This window comes from Zootoca vivipara, chromosome 3 (assembly GCF_965207765.1).
Source record: "Zootoca vivipara chromosome 3, rZooViv2.hap1.1, whole genome shotgun sequence".
Lineage (NCBI taxonomy): Eukaryota > Metazoa > Chordata > Lepidosauria > Squamata > Lacertidae > Zootoca > Zootoca vivipara.
In genome coordinates, this window is record NC_142586.1 from 119,110,242 (window position 1) to 119,121,037 (window position 10,796).

The following is a 10,796-nucleotide window of genomic DNA, read 5'->3' on the forward strand; positions in this document are numbered from 1 at the left end:
ATTCCAAAAGGACTGGAGTGAATGTAGACGATATTTGAAAGATTATTGCAAGCAATTAACATCACTAGCACTGAAGGAGAAAATTTCCACCTTCCTACCTTTATTTTTTAATGAATGCAATTAGAATTGAAAAACGTAGAAAATGCAATGATATGAAGTTAATTTTGAAAGCCATGAGGTGGGAGGAGGGAAGGAAGTTGATAGGCTCTGAAGAACTAGGGCAGTAAAGTGGATAATGATGGTGTGAATGTATATGATTAATGGAAAATAATTTTTTTTTTAAATGAGAGAGAGAGGGAGATGCCCTCTGCCCCCCTGCCCCTCTGCCCCTCTCCCCAGGCTCCCAGCTGCTTGCCTTCTGTAGCCTGGACCAGGGCAGAGACCTGACTTTCCTTTTAAAGGAAGGCTCTTGGCTGAGACTCCCACCCCCTGAAAAAACCTAGCTGTGGGGGCATTCCCCCCCCCCATAAGAGCTCTCCTGCACATCTAAGGAGCACATGCAAGGAGAATGTCTCAGAAACACACAGCTGTAAAGGCACACAGGGGAGACCCCAAGACCCCTGGACACATTGAGGAGGGGACACCTACCCCCCCCCCCACACACACCCAAGAGACCACCAGCCACTTCTGGGAATCCCAGTTCCAAAGCCTGAGCCTCTTAAGAGCCCTGCAGCAGTGGCTGGATCAGGCCCAAAGGGTCCAGCCTCCCAGCCACTTCTGGGAATCCCAGTTCCAAAGCCTGAGCCTCTTAAGAGCCCTGCAGCAGTGGCTGGATCAGGCCCAAAGGGTCCAGCCTCCCAGCCCACGAAATGCCTCTTGGGAAGTCGAGAAACAGGATGCAAGGGCAACAGGAGGCCTCCCCTCCCCGCCTAGTTACCCCCAGTCTCCTGCCTCTGGCACTGGAGGACGTGGGTCTGCCCTGGGGTGGAACTGGGGTCCCCTCTCTCCCCCTGTGCGCCCACCCCTTCCTCTTCCTCCCATCTCCTCCAGCCCCCCCCCCAGCCCCATTCCCTGCCCTGAGCAAACCTGGTGGGGTTCCATGTCAGCCCTCGAATCTTCCAAGTGTCCCTGAGCTCCTGGCCAGCCACACCTTGCCTGCAAGTTAGGCATTAACCCAGGAGTTGCCTCCCCTCCCTCCCTCCTTCCCAGGAAGAGCTGCCTCCTCGGCTCCCCACTGGCAGCAAGGAAAGGGGGCGGGTGCCAGGAGCACAGCGGGGCACCCCACAAATGGCAAAAGCAGGAAGGGATTGCCATGGCTAAGCCCAGAGGGGGTGGAAGGGGGAAGGGGTCTCAGCGCCCTTCTGACTGCGGCAAGGCGGGGGTCCTGCCCCACAGCTCCCCTGCCCTTGTCCAGCCCGCCCTGTGCTCCAGAGACGAACCTGCTCTGTCCAGTCATAGAATCATAGAATCATAGAGTTGGAAGAGACCACAAGGGCCATCCAGTCCAACCCCCTGCCGAGCAGGAAACACCATCAAAGCATTTCTGACAGATGGCTGTCAAGCCTCTGCTTAAAGACCTCCAAAGAAGGAGACTCCACCACACTCCTTGGCAGCAAATTCCACTGCCGAACAGCTCTTACTGTCAGGAAATTCTTCCTAATGTTTAGGTGGAATCTTCTTTCTTGAAGTTTGAATCCATTGCTCCGTGTCTGCTTCTCTGGAGCAGCAGAAAACAATATTTCTCCCTCCTCCATATGAAAGAGGGTTAGACAAATTCATGGAGGGGAGGGGGAGGAGAGGGCAGCTGGATCTGGCCAATGGTCCATCTAGTCTAGCACCATGTCCTCCCAGTGGCCGACCAGATCCCCCAAGGGGAAACCAGTAAGCAGGATTTGAGCGCAAGAGGAACTCTTCCCCTCTGTGGTCTCCAACACAGCCGCCTCTGACCGTGGACTCCAAACACTTTTCCGCTTGTCCAGTGTACGCAGAAATGGAGGGCTGGAGAGCCTCCTTCCTTGGAGGTCTGGAAGCAGAGGTGAGAAGAGTTGGAAGAGACCACAAGCATTCTTGACATGTGGCTGTCAAGCCTCTGCTTAAAGACCTCCAAAGAAGGAGACTCCACCACACTCCTTGGTAGCAAATTCCACTGCCAAACAGCTCTTACTGTCAGGAAGTTCTTCCTAATGTTGAGGTGGGATCTTCTTTCTTGTAGTTTGAATCCATTGCTCCGTGTCCGCTTCTCTGGAGCAGCAGAAAACAACCTTTCTCCCTCCTCTGTATGACATCCTTTTATATATTTGAACATGGCTATCATATCACCCCTTAACCTTCTCTTCTCCAGGCTAAACATACCCAGCTCCCTAAGCCGTTCCTTATAAGGCATCGTTTCCAGTCCAGCATTCTGCTCTCACCGTGGACAACCAAACGCCCCTTATGGGAAACCTGCAAGCAGGATTCGAACGCAAGAGCAACTCTCCCCTCCTGCGGTTTCCAGCAACTGGGATTCAGAAGCAGGACTGCCTCTCTGACCCTGAAGGGCAGAGCATGGCCATTCTGGCTAGGAGCCACCCCTTGCCCTCTCCTCCTCCCCCTCCTCAAATTGGTCCAATCCTTTGGCCATCCCTGCCTCCTGCAGGAAGGAGTTCCATAGGTTTACCATGCACTGCATGAAAATGTCCTTCCCTTTAACCTGTCCTGAATCTACAGATGTGTTTTATAGGCTTGGGGAAGGGTCTTTTCTGTGGTGGCTCCTCAAATGTGCGTCTGGCCCAAATCTCTCTGCTGCTTAAGTCACATCTTTTCCAGCAGGAAGGGAGGCCTGATTGCTGCTGCAGCTGCTGCTGTTTGCAATTGCTCTTCAGGGAATTGCTCCTGGCTGTTAAGGTTGGATTTCATGATGGTTTTTACATATTTCTTATTTGCTCGCCTGTTGTAAGTCTGAGGCTTGGGCAGAGGCGGATATAAAATAACTAAACAAACAAATAAAAAGGGCGGACAGCCTAAAAAACACACATAATATACTGTAGTCAAGTGTCAAATATAAACAAATAGCATCCTAAAAAGGTGCTGGCTACTCTTTCAGTTACGAGCATTTTTTGTAATACAAAGTATTTTCATTTGCCCCACTGCCTTGCAGGACGTCTCCAGAAGAAGAAAAGGCTCAGGAGTGAACCCTACACAAATCAGGGGTGGAGTCCTTAAGGCGGTTGGATGGCGCCTTGTCCGCCTCCTTCCGGCAACTCCTGCAGCCAAACTGGTGCCAAATATCTCACTCTGCTTTCCTTTGGACCACATCAGCGAGGATGGGGGGGGGGCGGTCTTGCCATCTGGGCAGCCCAGAACCTCCAGACACACAGCCCAGGCTTGCACCCCAGGGAGGTCCCTTGGGTGCTGCCATTTCTCCCTTTTCTCCCAGGACAGACAGATGCCAGCACATGGACGTAGGCAGGATCAAAATTGGGGGGGGGCAAGGAGCAAGGGGTGGGGCCAAGGCACGGGGGGAGGGGCCACAGTGGGGCAAGGGAAGCCATGGTCGTTCAGGGGCGAGGGGACACCAGGATCAGCCCGAAATCGGGCTGCTCCGACCCCCTCCTCCCCCTCCGCGATCGCCGGGGCGGGTGGAGGGAAGCTGGCTTTCCCTCCACCCGCCCCACAGCCAGCCAGGGAGAAGGGAGATGGCACCGGGTGACGGTGGGCAGCGGGGCAGGCTGGCCACCAGCGGCCCTGCTTCTGGGGGGGCAACTGCCCCCTCCTGCCCCCTGCCTACGCCCATGTGCCAGCAACAATATTCTCACCACCACCACCATATATTATGCATGCCGTTCTTCTGTATTGTGTTGTTAAATGACTTCATCTGCCTCCATGTCTGTTTTCTAAGGTTCTGACATTCAAAAGCCCAAATTGCTTCCGTTACTCATTTCAGCACGGAGAAAGCACAGGGAAAGGGATGGGTGCCACGGCCGCTTCCTAGAAATCCTCAAAGGGAGCACTCATCTCTCAGGCAACCATTCCTTTTCCAACCTCCCTCCTCTTTCTTCTTGGGGAAATCGCTCTGTGAGCTTCACCAGGGTAGCCACAAGACACCCAGAGGGCTCAGCATCAGTGGCTTGGACTACAGGACCCTTCCAATTTAGGATAATCGGCTTTTACGCTCCCTTCCTCAAAGGGAGGGAGGCACCTGCGTTTTCTGGATCAGGCACAGAGATGTCTATGGCCGACCGAGATGCCTTTGGGCATCACATGGGCGCCCACACAATGGGCCTGGCTGTCCTTCAGCACACGCAGATCGGTAGAGGCGGCACACAGCAATGTCTGGTGAGCTTTCCAACCTGAACTAAACTCTGGTCTTTAGGCTCTCCTGCAGATCAGATTCATTTCCATGGGGCCTGCTTTTCCCCCTCGGATCTTGGGCATCTTGGGAGGCAGTTCTGGCATGATGGGGGCGGGGGGGGGGAAGAGGTGTGCCTACATTTTTATTGTGGATGCGGATGGCGATGTGGTCTAAACCACAGAGCCTAGGGCTTGCCGATCAGAAGGTCGGCGGTTCGAATCCCCGCAATGGGGTGAGCTCCCGTTGCTCGGTCCCAGCTCCTGCCCACCTAGCAGTTCAAAAGCACGTCAAAGTGCAAGTAGATAAATAGGTACCGCTCCGGCGGGAAGGGAAACGGTGTTTCCGTGTGCTGCTCTGGTTCGCCAGAAGTGGTTTAGTCATGCTGCTGACCACATGACCTGGAAGCATAGCTGCCAAGTTCTCCCTTTTTTAAGGGAAATTCCATTATGCTGAATAGGTTTCCTCGCGAGAAAAGGGAAAACTTGGCAGCTATGCCTGGAAGCTGTCTGCAGACAAACGCTGGCTCCCTCAGCCACTAAAGCGAGATGAGTGCCGCAACCCCTGAGTTGTCCGCGACTGGACCTAACGGTCAGGGGTCCCTTTACCTTTTAAAAAACTCTATACAAAAATGAACATTAAAACAAAACAGAGAGGAGCAAGTGGGTGCCTAGAGGCTGACACAGTCACCGTGTCCACAGACAAGAAGATGCAGAACAGGAGCTTTTCTTCCACAGTGGAAGGAAGTTTTAAAAGGTGTCGATCGCCATCCTTTTCATTTCTGTAAGTTATGCAGCCGTGCCGCACAGAGCAGAAATCTAAATTAGCCGCCGCTCTCTTGGAGGAGCAGATCTTGCAGGTCAATTTTCCAGCAATTGCTCCTTGCCATAATTTCTGGTGCCAGGGAGTCAAGTAGGCAGCCCCCGCTCTCCTTCTCCACTGAGACCTCTTGAGCATCATAAAGTCTTTGCATTTAGCCTCAGCCCTGACCCTTTCCGAGTTGCCGATTCCAAGAAATGGAATCTCATTCCTGTACGTTAACAAATCCCTTTTTATTGCCAGGGTCTGTCCGCATAGCTAGTTGTTTGAACAAGTTGAACAAATAAATAATAATAATAATAGCTAGTTGCAGGGAGCAGAGCTAAGCTCCTTTTTGCCCTCAAGCGCAATTTGATGGAGCCAGAAGACCCAAAAAAACAGCACCTATTCCTTATTTATTTTTATTTTATTTTAATTTCTATACCACAAAAGCATAAAACATTAGCACTCTTGATAAAAACAGCTATAAAGAGGTGTTTAAAACCATTCAAAATATTATTATTATCTATTATTATTATTATTATTATTATTATTATTATTATTATTATTATTATTTGTCCCCTGCCCATCTGACTGGGTTACCACTCTGGTCAACTTCCAGCATATATAAACACACAGTAAAGCGTTGAACCTTAAAAAGCTTCCCTACACAGGGCTGCCTTCAGATGTTTCCTAAATGTTATGCAGTGGTACCTCGAGTTACGGATTTCATTCGTTCTGGAGGTCTGTTCTGAACCTGAAACCATTCTTAACCTAAGGCGCCCTTTTGCTGATGGGGCCTCTTGCTGCCGCTGTGCCGCCGGCACATGATTTCCGTTCTCATCCTGGGGCAAAGTTCTCAACTCGAAAGGAATTCTTCCAGGTTAGTGGAGTTTGTAACCTGAGACATTTGTAACTCAAGGTACCACTGTATTACTCATCTGATGGGAAGGCGTTCCACAGGGTCAGCGCCACTACCAAGAAGATAAAACACGTGCAATAATAATAATAATAATAATAATAATAATAATAATAATAATATCTGTACTCTGCCCCTCTGACGGAGTTGCCCCAGCCAGTCTGAGCTGCTTCTATACGTAGCCTCTACATGCCTGGATAGACTTTTCTAAACAAAAAAGTTTTTAGCAGGTAAGATAGATAAGATATCTTTATTTTCATTGTCCCCTTGCGCGAACAACGGAATTACTCGTGTTGAAACAATGAAGGCGCCCGCCTGAGGTCAACAGGAAGGGAGTTCCAAAGTTCAGTTGCTGCCCCATCGGAAGATCAATTTATTACAAGTGCAAAGCGGATCTTATGTTTGGGGTCGACAACGAAGAGGAGCGTGCAAAGCAGAGGGGATGATCGTTGCACAAAGATTGGTGTGGCGCTTGCATGGAGCCGGCGATGACGTCCGCACACTGAGACCTTGCCACAATATTGTTGTGACTGTTGCACGGTGTGCACTTAAACAGGAGTTGTTGCGCTCGGGTGGGATGTGATGTCAACTCTTTTACGCAGAGGGCAGGCCCGCTGGAATGAATGGACCCGGGTTAGGCATGGCCACTCATGTCAACGGGTTTACTCTTGAGTAAAAAATAGGGGAGCAACTTCCACATGAATACGCATATTTTTTTAAAAAAACAACAACTAGAGTCTGGCCCCCGACAGTGTTTGAGAGACAGTGAACCGGCCCCCTGTTTAAAAAGTTTGAGGACCCCTGTCTTATGTTGTACCTGTTCCCAGTGCCAGCTCTGTGGCTCAAAGCACTTGAGGGAGTAAGACTTTATATACTGGACTTTATATCACCAAGGGCTTTATATTCCGACCTTGAACTTGACTCATTTGCAAACAGGGAGCCAGTGCAGATCTCTGAGCATAGGTGCTGCGTGCTGACTGGCTCTCACTCCCGCCAGCGATCCTGCTTTCTACACTGACCGCAGCTCCAGGACCCAGTGCAAGGGAGGCCTCCCCTGTTCAGTATAAATAAATATTTTGCATCATTATTCCTGTGCTGCAGCGGGTTGGGCTAGATGACCCTTGGATGACCCTTCCAACTCTACAGGAGTTGCACCTTTTAATGCATAGCTCTCTTCTCTTGTTTTTTCTCCGCCTCAAGAGAGAGATAATAATAATAATAATTTATTATTTATACCCCGCCCATCTGGCTGGGTTTCCCCAGCCACTCTGGGCGGCTTCCAACAGAAAAATAAAACACAATAATCTATTAAACATTAAAAGCCTCCCTGAACAGGGCTGCCTTCAGATGTCTTCTAAAAGTCTGGTAGTTGTTTTCCTTTTTGACATCTGTTGGGAGGGCGTTCCACAGGGTAGGCGCCACCACCGAGAAGGCCCTCTGCCTAGTTCCCTGTAACTTGGCTTCTCGCAACGAGGGAACCACCAGATGGCCCTCGGTGCTGGACCTCAGTGTCCAGGCAGAATGATGGAGGTGGAGACGCTCCTTCAGGTATACTGGATCGAGGCCACAAACTTTGAATTGTGCTCGGAAACGTACTGGGAGCCAATGTAGATCTTTCAAGACCGGTGTTATGTGGTCTTGGTGGCCACTCCCAGTCACCAGTCTAGCTGCCACATTCTGGATTAGTTATAGTTTCCGAGTCACCTTCAAGGGTAGCCCCACGTAGAGCGCATTGCAGTAGTCCAAGTGGGAGATAACTAGAGCATGCACCACTCTGGCTAGACAGTCTGCAGGCAGGTAGGGTCTGAGCCTGCGTACCAGATGGAGCTGATAGACAGTTGCCCTGGACACAGAATTGACCTGCACCTCCATGGACAGCTGTGAGTCCAAAATGACTCCCAGGCTGCGCACCTGGTCCTTCAGGGGCACAGTTACCCCATGCAGGACCAGGGAATCCCCCACACCTGCCCGCCTCCTGTCCCCCACAAACAGTACTTCTGTCTTGTCAGGATTCAACCTCAATCTGTTAGCCACCATCCATCCTCCAACCACCTCCAGACATTCACACAGGACCTTTACTGCCTTCACTGGTTCTGATTTGAAAGAGAGGTAGAGCTGGGTATCATCCACATACTGATGAACACCCAGCCCAAACCCCCTGATGATCTCTCCCAGCGGCTGCATGTAGATGTTAAAAAGCATGGGGGAGAGGACAGAACCCTGAGGCACCCCACAAGTGAGAGCTCAGGGGTCCAAACACTCATCCCCCACCACCACTTTCTGAAAACGGCCCAGGAGGAAGGAGCGGAACCACTGTATAACAGTGCCCCCAGCTCCCAACCCCTCTAAACGGTCCAGAAGGATGTTATGGTCAATGGTGTCAAAAGCCGCTGAGAGATCCAGCAGAGAGAGAGAGAGAGAGAGACCAGAGGCAGGCAGTTGGCTCGTGACTGGCCTGAGCTGCTGGCCCTGCAACAGGCTGGCCAGGGAGAGAGAGCCTTCCCTGCGCCCTTTGGATAGGAACAAGGTCCCCTTGGGTCATGCAAAAACCTCTGTGCCGAGATGCGGGAAAGTCGAGAGCTCCCCCTAGGTATGGTAGGAAAGAGAAGCAGCAGAGAGATCAGTTTCTGGCCATCGCATTTGCAGAAGATCCGCTGCAGCAGGAAATCCAGTTTTGTGTTTCCTTTGGCGATCCCTTGCAGCCAAGTACAATTGTCTTCCATGAACACAGTCTTAACAGTGAATCTTTTGTCCTGAGTTTGAGTGTCTTCAAAGCCCAGGACACCTTTAGTAAAGGCTGTTCTCCAACTGGAGCGCTCGCAGGCCAGTGTTTCCCAATTATTGGTGTTTATACTGCATTTTTTTAAAAAATTGCCTTAAGACAATCTTTAAACCTCTTTTCTTGACCACCAGTATTATGCTTTCCATTTTCAAGTTTGGAGTAGAGTAGTTGCTGTTGAAGAATCATTGCTTCAACACTGGTGATCTTTGTTTCTTTCAGTACACTGGTATTATTTCATCTGCCTTCCCAAGTGATGTGTAAAAATTTTCGGAGACACAGTTGATGGAATCTTTTGAGGAGTTGGAGATGGCGTTTATAAGTGGGCCATGTTTCCCAATCTAGATCCCTTGATCTAGATGCTATACTCCTATTGATGCAGCCCAGAATTGCATTTCTCTGCAAATGTCCCGGTCCTCAAACACGCTGCACTTCAATCGGGAGAAAGCCGCACTCACAGAGCTCAGGCGATGCTGGATTTCGGCATCAATGTTGGCCCCTGTGGAAAGGTAACTGCCTAGGTAGGAGAAGTGATCAACATTTTCCAACGTTACACCACTGAATTGGATTTGTGGCGCTGCAGGGGGGTTATTTTGTACTTGTTGGTGCACCACTTTGGTTTTTTGGATGTTGAGTGATAGGCCAAGCTTTTCGTAAGCTTCTGCAAAGATATTTAGCATGGTTCGGAGGTCATCCTCTTGAGTGTGCGCACACTACGTTGTCATCAGCATACTGAAGCTCTATGACGGAAGTTAAAGGAAAGGTAAAGGGACCCCTGACCATTAGGTCCAGTCGTGACCGACTCTGGGGTTGCGCGCTCATCTCGCATTATTGGCCGAGGGAGCCGGCGTACAGCTTCCAGGTCATGTGGCCAGCATGACAAAGCCGCTTCTGGCAAACCAGAGCAGCACATGGAAACGCCGTTTACCTTCCCGCTGTAGCGGTTCCTATTTATCTACTTGCATTTTGACATGCTTTCAAACTGCTAGGTTGGCAGGAGCTGGGACCAAGCAACGGGAGCTCACCCCGCCACGGGGATTCGAACCGCCGACCTTCTGATCGGCAAGCCCTAGGCTCAGTGGTTTAACCACAGCGCCACCTGGGTCCCCTATGACGGAAGTTACGGTAACCTTACTTTTTGCTTTCAGCCTGTTCAGATTGAAGAGCTTTCCATCTGTTCGATATATGATTTCTACTCCAGGACAAAGTGTAGGATCCTGGCAATGAAAACAATGAATAAGAGTTGGGACAGTAAGACAACCCTGTTTAACACCTGATCCCACTGCGAATGGTTCACTTTTGAGAGCCATTGTGATGTAAGATCCTTGCAAGAATTTTGCCAGCCCCAGCTAATAGAGAGATGATGCCTGGATACTTTCCACAATCCATTCTGTCACCTTTTTAAAAGAGATGGATAATTTTGGCATCCCGAAAGTCTGCTGGGATCTCTTCTCTCTCCCAGATTTTTTTCAATGAGCTTGTGAAGTTGTTGTGTAAATTCAATTCCGCCCACTTTGAAGATTTCGGCAGGTATCCCATGAGGTCCGCTGGCTTTGTTGTTTTTCATTGGTTAGCAGCTGCACACAACTCTCCCAGATGTGGAGATACTGCAAGCTCATCTCTAACTTGGTTTGGGGGAAAATAAAAAAAAAATCCTTCAGTAGCACCTTAAAGACCAACTAAGTTTTTATTTTGGTATGAGCTTTTGTGTGCATGCACACTTCTTCAGATACACTGAAACAGAAGTAACCAGACCCTTATGTATATTCAGAGGGGTGTGTGTGTGTAAGGGTCTGGTCATTTCTGTTTCAGTGTATCTGAAGAAGTGTGCATGCACACGAAAGCTCATACCAAAATAAAAACTTAGAAAGACCAATTGCAGTCATTAACAGTCGTTAACAGTCATCAACAGGTTTACCACTCCTATCAGCCCATCACCCATTCCCTTAACCCCCTCTCTGAATATACATAAGGGTCTGGTTGCTTCTGTTTCAGTGTATCTGAAGAAGTGTGCATGCACACGAAAGCTCATA

The 10,796-nt window shown here is 49.9% G+C and overlaps 1 protein-coding gene across 1 annotated transcript in view; it reads right to left on the reverse strand.

Annotated features, from left to right (window-relative positions):
- Positions 1-1,109, reverse strand: part of LOC118082917 (cGMP-dependent protein kinase 2-like) — a 31,822-nt gene extending 30,713 nt beyond the window's left edge. Inside the window, exon 1 of the mRNA XM_088667038.1 lies at positions 1,027-1,109. The gene's annotated coding sequence lies outside the window, so the exon portion shown is untranslated. The remainder of the gene's footprint in view (positions 1-1,026) is intronic.
- Between the last annotated feature and the right edge of the window lie 9,687 nt (positions 1,110-10,796).